The sequence below is a fragment of the Larus michahellis genome, chromosome 5 (genome assembly GCF_964199755.1).
Source record: "Larus michahellis chromosome 5, bLarMic1.1, whole genome shotgun sequence".
In the NCBI taxonomy this organism is placed as follows: Eukaryota; Metazoa; Chordata; class Aves; order Charadriiformes; family Laridae; genus Larus; species Larus michahellis.
The window spans coordinates 11,577,369-11,588,541 of NC_133900.1; positions in this window are offsets into that span (position 1 = coordinate 11,577,369).

Sequence of the window (11,173 nt, forward strand, 5' to 3'; positions counted from 1 at the left end):
ATTTTGCCCAAGTTGCTTTAAAATGGACGAGTTGGTAAGGACAGTTAATAAGGCTTATTGTGACAGCAGCCTTTGGACTGAGGTCTCGGCAGGGATGGAGGACCTGTCGTGGTGAGCACAAATACACCCTGCAGAAAGACAGGTGCGCAGATAGAACACTGCCCAGCCCAGGGGAGTCTAGAAAGCTAATTCTTAGGCTTATCACCCCCAGGCTTAGCTGCTACAGGTGTGTGAAGCCTCTTGGTGGATCAGTCAGTCCAAATTTTTGGTGTCGGAGGTACGCAGTAGGAGAAACTGCCCTTTTAGAAAGCTATTGGCCACCAAGGTAGGGAGAGCACTACAGTGGAAAACTCTTGTAGGCCCTTCTGTTGTGTAAGGGGTCTGCTTGCTTCCAACCGCAGTAAGCTGTGCTTCTATGTCTCTTGAAGCTGTTGATTTAGTTTCAAAGTATAAAAATCTGAAGACATGTGACAGACTATCCTGACAACCGTTAAGTCTCTTCAGTGTGGCAGAGTTTAAAATTGGGAGTTTTTTCTCCTGTGTAACTGATGTCTGAGAGTTGCTAACAGACTGCAGTTGTATGCAAGGGGTTAAGACAAGTGTTGGGAGCATCCTTCCCACGCTACTGTGTGCCGCCTTCCTCAAAGGTAAAACAGAACAGGCAACAAGAGGGGCCAGAAGCAGGAAAAGATGGGGAGATAAAGGAGAACTGTTGGAACAGAAATTTTCTCATTTGGGCTCTGCTTCTGTAAGAGATGATGTGCCTTTTTTCCTGTCATGCAACACTACCCCAGCTCACCAAGAGGAGAAGAGTCCTGGAATGCGTGATCGTCATTATGGTTAGGCCTCCAAGTCTTGTAAAAGTATAGCTTGGACCTCTGAATGTACAAGTATTCCATGTCACCTGTTGAGCTGTGGCAGGAGTGGTGGGGTCGTCTATATTTTCTCTGCCTTTTTTTGGCTGTCTCGACAAAAGATGCTAAAAACTCTGTGCAGTAGGTACTTATGTATAGAATAGGTAAGTTGAAGGCAAATGATGAACCCAAGAACCTGTCAATGACAAGTCAAGACTACCTTGTCTTGCCCTGCTCTAAAGAAATGTTTCTGGGTTTTGGTGGTGGTTTCTCTACCTACCTTCCATCTCCTCCTTTCCTTTCCCTTGCTACTCTGTATTTCATTTGTGTTTATCAGCAGCGGCCTTGGAAATTGCTATTAACTGAAAGTGTATGCTGCCCTTAAAGGGCTGAGAATGTGGAGGAACTGATTTTTTCCGAAAGGATACCACAGATAAGTGTGTCTTCCTCCTCCAGCGGGAAGGCGTGGTAACAGCAAAAAGAAGACATTCTAATAACATGTGAGTGGGAAGCTAGTGAGCTGCAGCTTATTTTTCACAAAGAACTCACACTTCTGTTACTCCTCCTCTTTGCTTATCTTCTGCTTGGTCTTGCAGGAACCAGGCTGCTAAGCTGTTTGAGCTCCATTTTCACTCCGTACCTTTGCAACATCAAATGTAGCACAGACTCACGCTAATTTGTGCCAAGTGATAGGCTTACATGGAAGAGAATGAGTATTTCAGTGGATCAGGCACTCAAAAACAAGCAAACAAACAAACAAACAAACAAAAAAAACACAAAGAAAACCCCTCAAACCAAAAACCCTTAAAAAAAATCAGTCAGTGTAAATAATGGGGTTTTTAATTTTTTTTATATTTTTTTTTTTAATTTGCTAGCTGTGTAAGCTCCATAGACAAGATGTATCATCATCTTGGAGAAGCCCGCGGCTCCATCTTCCTCAAGAGCGCAAACTTCCGCTATTGTTTACCATTTAACGTGTTTGCTCTTCAGCTCCTTACCTGATGAGCCTTGCACGTTTGATTGATGGCGTGGCCTTTTCTCCAAATAAAATATGACTGTCTTCTGATACATCTAATCAGTGTAGGGAAGACCTATATTGTAAACCTTAGCCCTGCTTTCTAATTCGGTGCTGCTGGCTAATACCTACGTAGGGAGCATCTAAGTGATGCTAACTGTTGCTGTGGCACTTCTGTCATGTTGACGAAGTGGAAACAAACCAAAGCCGTCCTAGGTGCATTCATCCCGAACTTCTGGGATGCCCAAGACAGTGGGTCGTGAGCTGACAATAATTGTATGTCGGAATGAGTGAATAAAATCAGGCCTTCTTGCTGTGGGGGTGAACCAGAGGGTCAAGATAGCTGCTTATGCTAACTTTTGAAGACATCAGGGTCTGATCAGCTGTATGGTTTGAAAAGCAGATATGTTTAATAAACTCCACCTTTAGGTCCTTAATAAAACTCACCCAGCATGCCCAAGGTGCGGTGCAGAATCTGTCTATGCAGTGGGGGTCCTAGGGTAGTCTGGGACCTTACGTCACTTGGGCGCAACCCTGCTTCTGCACTGGGCTGAAGGCTGGAGCTGTATTTAGAGTAGTAAATTTACAGTACTGTATTTAGAGTATTATTTTCTTATATATATTACCCTTGTATTTAGAGTCCCGAAGCCTTGAATAAGGAAGGGCAACTCTCAGAATGCCATAAAGGCTGGGTCACTGTGTCTAACTGCTTCCCCTTCCTCAGACAGGCTTCCAAAACTGGAGCTTGAGAGGGAGTCCTCTGAAAGCACCATTTTGGATGTTCACATTACTATTACCTGAGTTTTCCTTGGTTGGGAGTAGAACTTGTAAAGATGATTTAGGCTTTGACTGAAAGACAGCGTGGACTGAAATAGCTACAACGTCTGGGTCACATTTCTGTGTTTTGAAGTCTGGACTGGTTATTTGGACATTATCACTATTCATGTTTAAAAATATTGTACTGCTCTGCTACCTGAAAAGCGTTGTAACTGTACAGTGTTAAAGCAGTCTAAGGTAAGTTTCTGTGTAAATGACCATCGTTGCCTTAACGTATTTGAGGCAGTTTTTCAGATAAGTTCTCTCAATTTCCTGGGCCTCCAGGAACGTATGTGACTCAAATACGAGATGGGACCAGAAGTTTTGAGGTCTCTTTTTAAATATATATAAATATACATATTTTTTCCTCTGCATGTGTGAGTGTGTATATAAATATACACACTCACACTTCATATGTATATAAAGGGATGCCTAAATGCCTCCTATCTGTTTGGAGCATAGCGCCGACATGAGAAACATGAGTTAATTATAACAATAGAAGCATTACAGGTTATTAGAAGACGTAGTGATAAGCAACTTAGTGACCTCTTGTACTCTGGGAGAACTGAATCGGAGTTTGCTAAAACATCTAATAATCTTTCACTGTAACGTACATGGACGTTAAGACAGATCGGCGTAGCTCGAGTCCTTTATTCTCTTGACTGCAAATGTCTTATTCTACAGCTGTGTCTTACCTTTGGGAATGTCTGAAATGCTCTTCTCTCTCCGTCTTCTGCTGACCTGCTCTACCTTCTTAGAGACACCTCTTTTTCCTGAATCGCTGTTGTTTTAAGGCGTGTTTTCAGTAATTGTATATCCCTGCGTGTGCACTTACGTCTTCCACCCCTTGCCTCTTACACGGTAAGAACTGTGCAAAGGGTGCCATCTAGTGGCCTCTTGTTGGCCACCAAATTGTTAGCGGTGGCAAACGTTTCATTTCAAAGCAGGCTTGGCCCTACATTCCCACGAACGAGCCTGTTATTCCACCTACATTGCCAGGAAGCCACGAAAACGCAGAAATTAACTCTGCATACCCCCAACACCGGATCTGTGATTATCAGTCATGGTGTACTTACTAGCAAACCTTGTGCTTGTTTTAAGTTTCAGCAGTGTTTGTGGTGTGGGTTTCCACAGGCTGTCGCTTCCCTGTGACAAACCAAAAATCAGAAATACTTCTGTCCTTTAGTTGCTTCATAACCAGGTATGGGTCTGACCCATACCTTTTTGACCCATACCCATAGCTTTTGTTTGTATTTTAAAATTCAGTAGAGGCAGCAAGCCCCGGGATGGTCCTGAAGGCAGTACAACACTTGCATTTGCTCTGATGAGTTTCTTCAGTGCCTTGATACTCTCTGCTCCTGATCTGCAACTGCAGACGCTTTCAGAAGAAAACATGTTTTCAGAATATGGGAGATGTTCTGAACTTGTTTTCTACCAGCATGCGTTTCCCTGAGCTGCAGTGAGAACAGCAAGCAGTTAGTGCCGAATTTAATGACCCGCTGTTTTACTCAAACTCCTCCTTGTGCAGCCTGCCCTGAATCTGCTTGGGGATCTGCTTGGTAGAGTGTCATGGGATAAAGCCCCGGAAGGAAGAGGGGATAAGAAAGATGGTTAATATTCAAGGATCACCTCCTCCAAGCTCAGGAGCACTGCATCCCAACAAAGAAGCAGCCAGGCAAAAACATTAGGAGGCCTGCATCGATGAACAAGGAGCTCCTGGACAAACTCAAACAGAAAAAGGAAGCCTACAGAAGGTGGAAGCAAGGACAGGTAGCCTGAGAGGAATGCAAAGAAATCGTCTGAGCAGCCAGGGATCAGGTTAGGAAAACTAATGCCCAGGTAGAGTTAAATCTTGCCAGGGACATCAAGGGCAACAAGAAAAGCTTCTGTAGGTATGTTGATGACAAAAGGAAAACTAGGGAAAATATGGGTCTTCTTCGGAAGGAAACGGGAGACCTGGTCACCTGAGACATGGACAAGGATGAAGCACTTAATGACTCTTTTGCCTTGGTCTTCACCGGCAAGTGCTCTAGCCATGCCATCCAAGTCGCAGAAGGCAAAGACAGGGACTGGGAGAATGAAGAACTGCCCACTGTAGGAGAAGATCAGGTTCAAGACCACCTAAGGAACCTGAAAGTGCATAAATCAATGGGACCTGATGAGATACATCCATGGGTCCTCAGGGAACTACCAGATGAAGTTGCTAAGACACTATTCATCATATTTGAGAAGTTGTGGCAGTCTGGTGAAGGTCACGCTGACTGGAAGAGGGGAAACATAACTCCCATTTTCAAAAAGGGGAAAAAAGGAAGACCCAGGGAACTACAGGCCAGTTGGTCTCACCTCTGTGCCCGGCAAGATCATGAAGCAGATTCTCCTGGAAACTCTGCTAAGGCACATCAAAAATAAGGAGGCGATTGGTGACAGCCAACATGGCTTCACCAAGGGCAAGTCACGCTTGACAAATCTGCTAGCCTTCTATGGCAGTGTTACAGTGTTGGTGGATAAGGGAAGAGCAACTGACACCATCTACCTGGACTTTTGCAAAGCATTTGACATTGTCCTGCATGACATTCTGATCTCTAAATTGGAAAGACATGGATTTGACAGATGGACTGCTCATTGGAATTGGCTAGAGAGCTGCACTCTAAGAGTTGCAGTCAATGGCTTGATGTCCAAGTGGAAACCAGTGATGAGTGGCGTTCCTCAGGGATTGGTACTGGGACCACTGCTGTTTAACATCTTTGTTGGCAATGTGGACAGTGGGACTGAGTGCACCCTCAGCAAGTTTGCTGACGACACCAAGCTGTGTGGTTCGATCAACATGCTGTAGGGAAGGGATGTCATCCAGGGGGACCTGGACAGGCTTGAGAAGTTGGCCTGTGCGAACCTCATGAAATTCAACCAGGCCAAGTGCAAGGTCCTGCACGTGGATCAGGACAATCCCAAGCACAAATACAGGATGGGTGGAGAATGGCTTGAGAGCAGCTCTGAGGAGAAGGACTTGGGGGTGTTGGTTGGTGACAAGCTCAACATGAGCCGGCAATGTGTGCTCACAGCCCAGAAAGCCAACTGCATCCTGGACTCCATCAAAAGAAGCGTGGCCAGCAGGTCGAGGGAGGTGATTCTGACCCTCTACTCCACTGTGGTGAGACCCCACCTGGAGTACTGCGTGCAGCTCTGGAGCCCCCAACACAAGAAGGACATGGACCTGTTGGAGTGAGTGAAGAGGAGGGCCACGAAGATGATCAGAAGGCTGGAGCACGTCTCCTATGAAGACAGGCTGAGAGAGTTGGGGATGTTCAGCCTGGAAAAAAGAAGGCTCCAAGGAGACCTTATAGCAGCCTTCCAGTACCTAAAGGGGGCCTACAGGAGAGATGGGGAGGGACTCTTTATCAGGGAGTGTAGCAATAGGATGATGGTTAACAGTTTCAAACTGAAGGAGGGTAGATTTAGATTAGATATTAGGAAGAAATTCTTTATTCTGAGAATGGCGAGACACTGGAACAGGTTGCCCAGAGAAGTTGTGGATGCCCCATCCCTGGAAGTGTTCAAGGCCAGGCTGGATGGGGCTTTGAGCAGCCTGGTCTAGTGGGAGGTGTCCCTGCCCATGGCAGGGGGGTTGGAACTAGATGATCTTTAAGGTCCCTTCCAACCCAAACCATTCTATGAATGAAAGCGAGGAAAGCAGCCTGGGCAGATCTTCACCTGGTGGGGTTTTTGTTAGCCTCAAGGCACTCTAAGTAACATATTTTGGTTATGTGTGTGGTTTGAGATCTGATTTCAAGTAGGCCAATGGAGATAGGTCACAGATGCATTATGGATGGGACCTCTGGGTTTTCTAGCCTCTCTGCGGGATTTGCTTTTGGAAATGTTTGTGCTGAGGTGAAAAACCCATTGTGCAGGCTCTTTTGAGCATGCTTCCCAGCTGTGGCACAGATTGTGGAGATGACCTGCGAGGGGTTCCCAGGTTCATTTGGTTTTGGAAAAGTAGGCTTAGAAGTTAGTGGATGTATGGTAGAGAGAGAGGCCTTCCTGGGTCTTTGCTTTTTTATTGTTGTTGAGGTACAGAAAGGAAGGTCCTTAGCTTTGTAGCCGTTTCTCCTCTCCTCTCTTCCTCCTCTTATATTTATCATTCTATTTAACAATGGCTCTTCAATTAGTGTACCAGACTCCTCTGTGAGCAGGGTTCATCATGATCAATTGTCATCAAGGCTAGCATTTAGTACATCCAATCAGTGATGTTCTATATAATGGCTGTAGTATTGACTGATTTCTAATTTTACAGTATGTTGAGCTCTGTTGAACTCTTTTAATATGATAATTGCTTTACTGATCAGTAGTCATGATTTGTGTGCAATTGTGGATTATTGACATCGGCTGATATCCCTTGGTATTTGAATTTGACTATACGAAAGATGCGTGTGCGGAAAGACATTAATATCTACATGGTGGATATTAAATAGAGTAACATTGGGGGAAATACTATATCCTTGCATATTGGACTTTTAAGAAATACGTCATTAGATAATTTAGAAAGGTATATTTCTTTTGATATGGGATAGCTATTGCATACTACCTTTTAAGTTCATACGGACATCTGTTAAACAGCTTATTTTGTAACTATGTCATGAGCATTCATTTGTTCATACGTTAAATACCGTGTTCATAGTGTTATATAATAGATTTTTTAAAAAAAAATATGCTTATGATATATGGCTACGGGCAGTCCCTTTTACTCATATAATTTATAACTTTACATAAGTGCTGGAGCGTGTCCAGAGGAGAGCTACCAGGCTGGGAAGGGGTCTGGAGACCAGGTCATATGAGGAGAGGCTGAGGGAGCTGGGCATGTTTAGCTTGGAGAAGAGGAGGCTGAGGGGAGACCTCATTGCCCTCTACAGCTACCTGAAAGGAGGTTGCAGAGAGGTGGGTGTTGGCCTCTTCTCCCAGGTGAAGAATGACAGGACCAGAGGAAATGGTCTGAAGTTGCGGCAGGGGAGGTCTAGATTAGATATTAGGAAGAATTACTTTACTGAAAGAGTGGTCAGGCACTGGAACAGCCTGCCCAGGGAGGTGGTTGAGTCACCATCCCTAGAGGTATTTAAGAAATGTCTAGATGTGGCGCTTCAGGGCATGGTCTGAAGGGCAGAGATTGTAGGTTGTTGGGTTTTTGTTGGGTATTTTTTGCGTGTGTTTATGGTTGGACTCGATGATCTCAAAGGTCCTTTCCAACCATGAAGGTTCTATGATAAGATGTTAAGTATGTACACTTACATAAATACACTTTACGTAAAATCAAGTGTATGTTATACTTAAAACACGAGACAAACGGAGCAGTTACTTGATTAATACAATTTTCTAAAATATGGATTATAAGGAGAGATATCTAGATAAAAAATACATTTATGTTAGATTTGAGCTGAGGCTGATTTCTATCCAGATGCTGTCTTACACGTTTGGGCTTTTAAGTTATTCTTGGCACGTTGCGCCCTGGCTCTTGGCATCGTCCGTGTGACACGGGAAGGTGGCGGGCGCACCAAGCGCAGGCGTTACGGTGCCCGGTCTGCTTCACCTGTCGAACGGGGACGGGTGGCTCTGGCTGTGGGACCAGGAGGTGGCAGCGCTGTACGCCTGTCTGCCACTGCCGTGAGGACTAGAACCTTAGTAATGCTCTTTGGGGAACTACAAGCCTTAGTATCACTTAAGAAAAAAAAAAAAAAAGATGAAAAGGTAAATTAATTTACTGGACATCAGCATGTTTTGTCCTTCCTTAAAATACTGGCATGAACAGCAAAGTACAGTATCATTTTAAGTGGTAATTTTCTTATATTGGAAGCGTAAGTCGTTAAAGAGATCGTTAAATTCTGGAGTAATACATATATATTTTTCCTTCACTCTTTCTCCTCTCCAAGTGCAGTAGAAAGCCAAGCTGCCTGGCCTCAGGTCACGGTGGGCAGTAGAAGGAGGTGCCATCCTTGTGGTGCCGCTCCTTGTGTTGATGTGGCAGATTCTCTCATGTCTGATGGATTGTCTGTCTGGCTTTGCTCTGACAATGGTGTCTGCATCTCCTCCTGTGCTTGACGCATAGCACCGCTCAGATACTCACAAAACTCCTTCCACATTAGCACAGTGGTGAAGGTTTCTAGGTGGCCAGCTGAGTGCAAATGCTTTTAATGTCATGAAGGGAAGACCGTTGCTGGATTGCTTTCTGATGCTCCTCTACTGCTACAGAACCAAGCTTTAAGTACGCACTGAAATATTTTGTTGTATAAAGGCCAGCAAATTTAGCAACTTGCAGGAACGAGCACTGAGATGTCTCACTGAAAAACATGCAAGTGTATTTCTCGCTAGGAAGGTCTCGAGGTCCTGTTTCCAAGACTATCAAGGAGTCTCAGCTGTTACGCTCCAAGTGATAAAATTCTGCTCTAGATGGGAGGCTAAATGACCACAAAGCCTGTGCTTAGGGTATCCAAATGAAAACCAAGTGCCAAACACCTGGGAATGTTTGCCCCTGGGATTTATTTATACGACCGTTGCATTAGAGGAGATCCCTCTCCTCCTCCATCTCCCTCCAGCATTACAGACTCAGCTTCTCACTGAGTCACCTCAGCACAGGCACCTCTAATACACTCAAGGTTGTGTGGGACGTGTGCATTTCTGTGGCCTGCAGTTGTCTCCACCACAGTGTGTTTCCTGTTGTCTGTTCTAGCTTAAATCCCCTCCGTTTCTGCTTGCTTCTGTTACTGTCGTTCTCATGTGTTCGCATTTTCCCATCTGTTGTAAGGAGAAAGTAAGCTCGGGGTTTTAATTGTAGCTGGGTTGCTGAACTCCGAGAACCTAAATTTCTAAATTATTGAAGTTAAATATCTTGAGGTGGGGCATGCCTGGGCACTGTGTTTGTGAAGCACACAGTGCTCATGAGCCCTCATCTTTGCTGGAGACAACACACAAGGCTGCAGCTCTGTCAATACACGCTGCAAGGCACAGAAGCCGGGATACTTATATTTATTTTCAGTGTAATAAGAATTGGAGGTCCCTGACAGCAGAAGGTAAAATTCCACTTGGGTTCCCGGATACAAAGTGAAGCTGAAATCCTTGTATAAAGGGTATCAATTTTTACGGGGAGTTATAGCAAATACAGTGGTGGAGGGAAAGCGTGACCTGCCTGCAGCCAGAAGACAGATGAGAGAGTGCAGAACTCCCCCCGAGTGGTTTGCTGGCTACCTGCCATTCCTCAACAGCAGAAGATAAAAGGGAGTCCTAGGATAACTACCCTGACCCTATTTACTTCCAATAAAATACAGATATTTACATAAGAGGAAACTGTTTGATATTCTGAAGCTGCACAGATCCAGTGACAGGAGACAAATGAAAAGCTACTTTTTATTAGATCTGACCTACCAGAAGCCAATAACGCGTGCAATAACTTAGCAAAGGGAGAGTGTGACTGCCTCACAAGGTGACACCATCCGGACTCTCTTCCTGAGTCGGTTCAGCAAGATTTCCCTCCTCTTGGAAACCAAGTTTGCACCAATGCTCCACACCGCCAAAACTCGATAGGCTCTGATAATTAAGCAGGATAAGATAAGTATAGCCAAAGGAATGTAAAAATAAATCACTCAGAAAAGCGATGTGGTAAGACTGATGAGAATTTTACACATGCTTTTTCTCAGTCTTTGAGTCAATCCAACCCCTTGTTAAAATCATGCATTACATTACACAGCCATTTATATTAAGGCAGTAACTGTAAATGTATTCTTACTACAGACATAAAAATACATTATTACTAGTGTTTATAGGAAAATAATGAAGAATCTTGAGAACTGCTCACAAAGCTAAAAAACAAACCAAAACTCTTTGGATCCCTTTGGAGCATTTAGACAAACTTGAAGCATATGATTTCAACGGAGGCTTTTTTGTATGTACTGTACTTTGTGAAATAAATTGAAAAATAAGGATATATGAAAATGTTTTCTTCTAAGTTTATCAACTCTGATGTGTTCTCACGGGATGTTTCTTTCTCATGGTTTGCACTTCTTACTGGAAAATATTCCACTAGAAAGCATGGCTACGTGTAGCCTTTGTGCATAAAATAGGCCTTCAAAAAATGAAAGCATGGAAAATTGTTAAAACTAGCGCTCTTTTCCTGTCATCAGTGAAATCGTGCTTGTCCTACCCGTGCTGAAAGTATGGTCCTAGTGCTTGAAAGAATAAAAGTCGTCCTCTCTTAGGAGAACAGGCTCACTGGTAAAAGTGAGGCAGAGAAACTGCGTGTTCTCACAGACTACAGAGCAAACAAATAAAATGTAGTGATGGAAGTAATTTGAAACTAATTTATCATTAGACAGGTGATCAGTGGCTTATAATAGCTATATCTTTTTAAAAGACAAAGGCCACTTGGCAAAGAGAGCAAGCTGTTTTATTTTGTTGTTTTTTTAATAAGTCAACAGTTTTTGCCGGTAACTCTTTGATGGGAGTGCGAGAT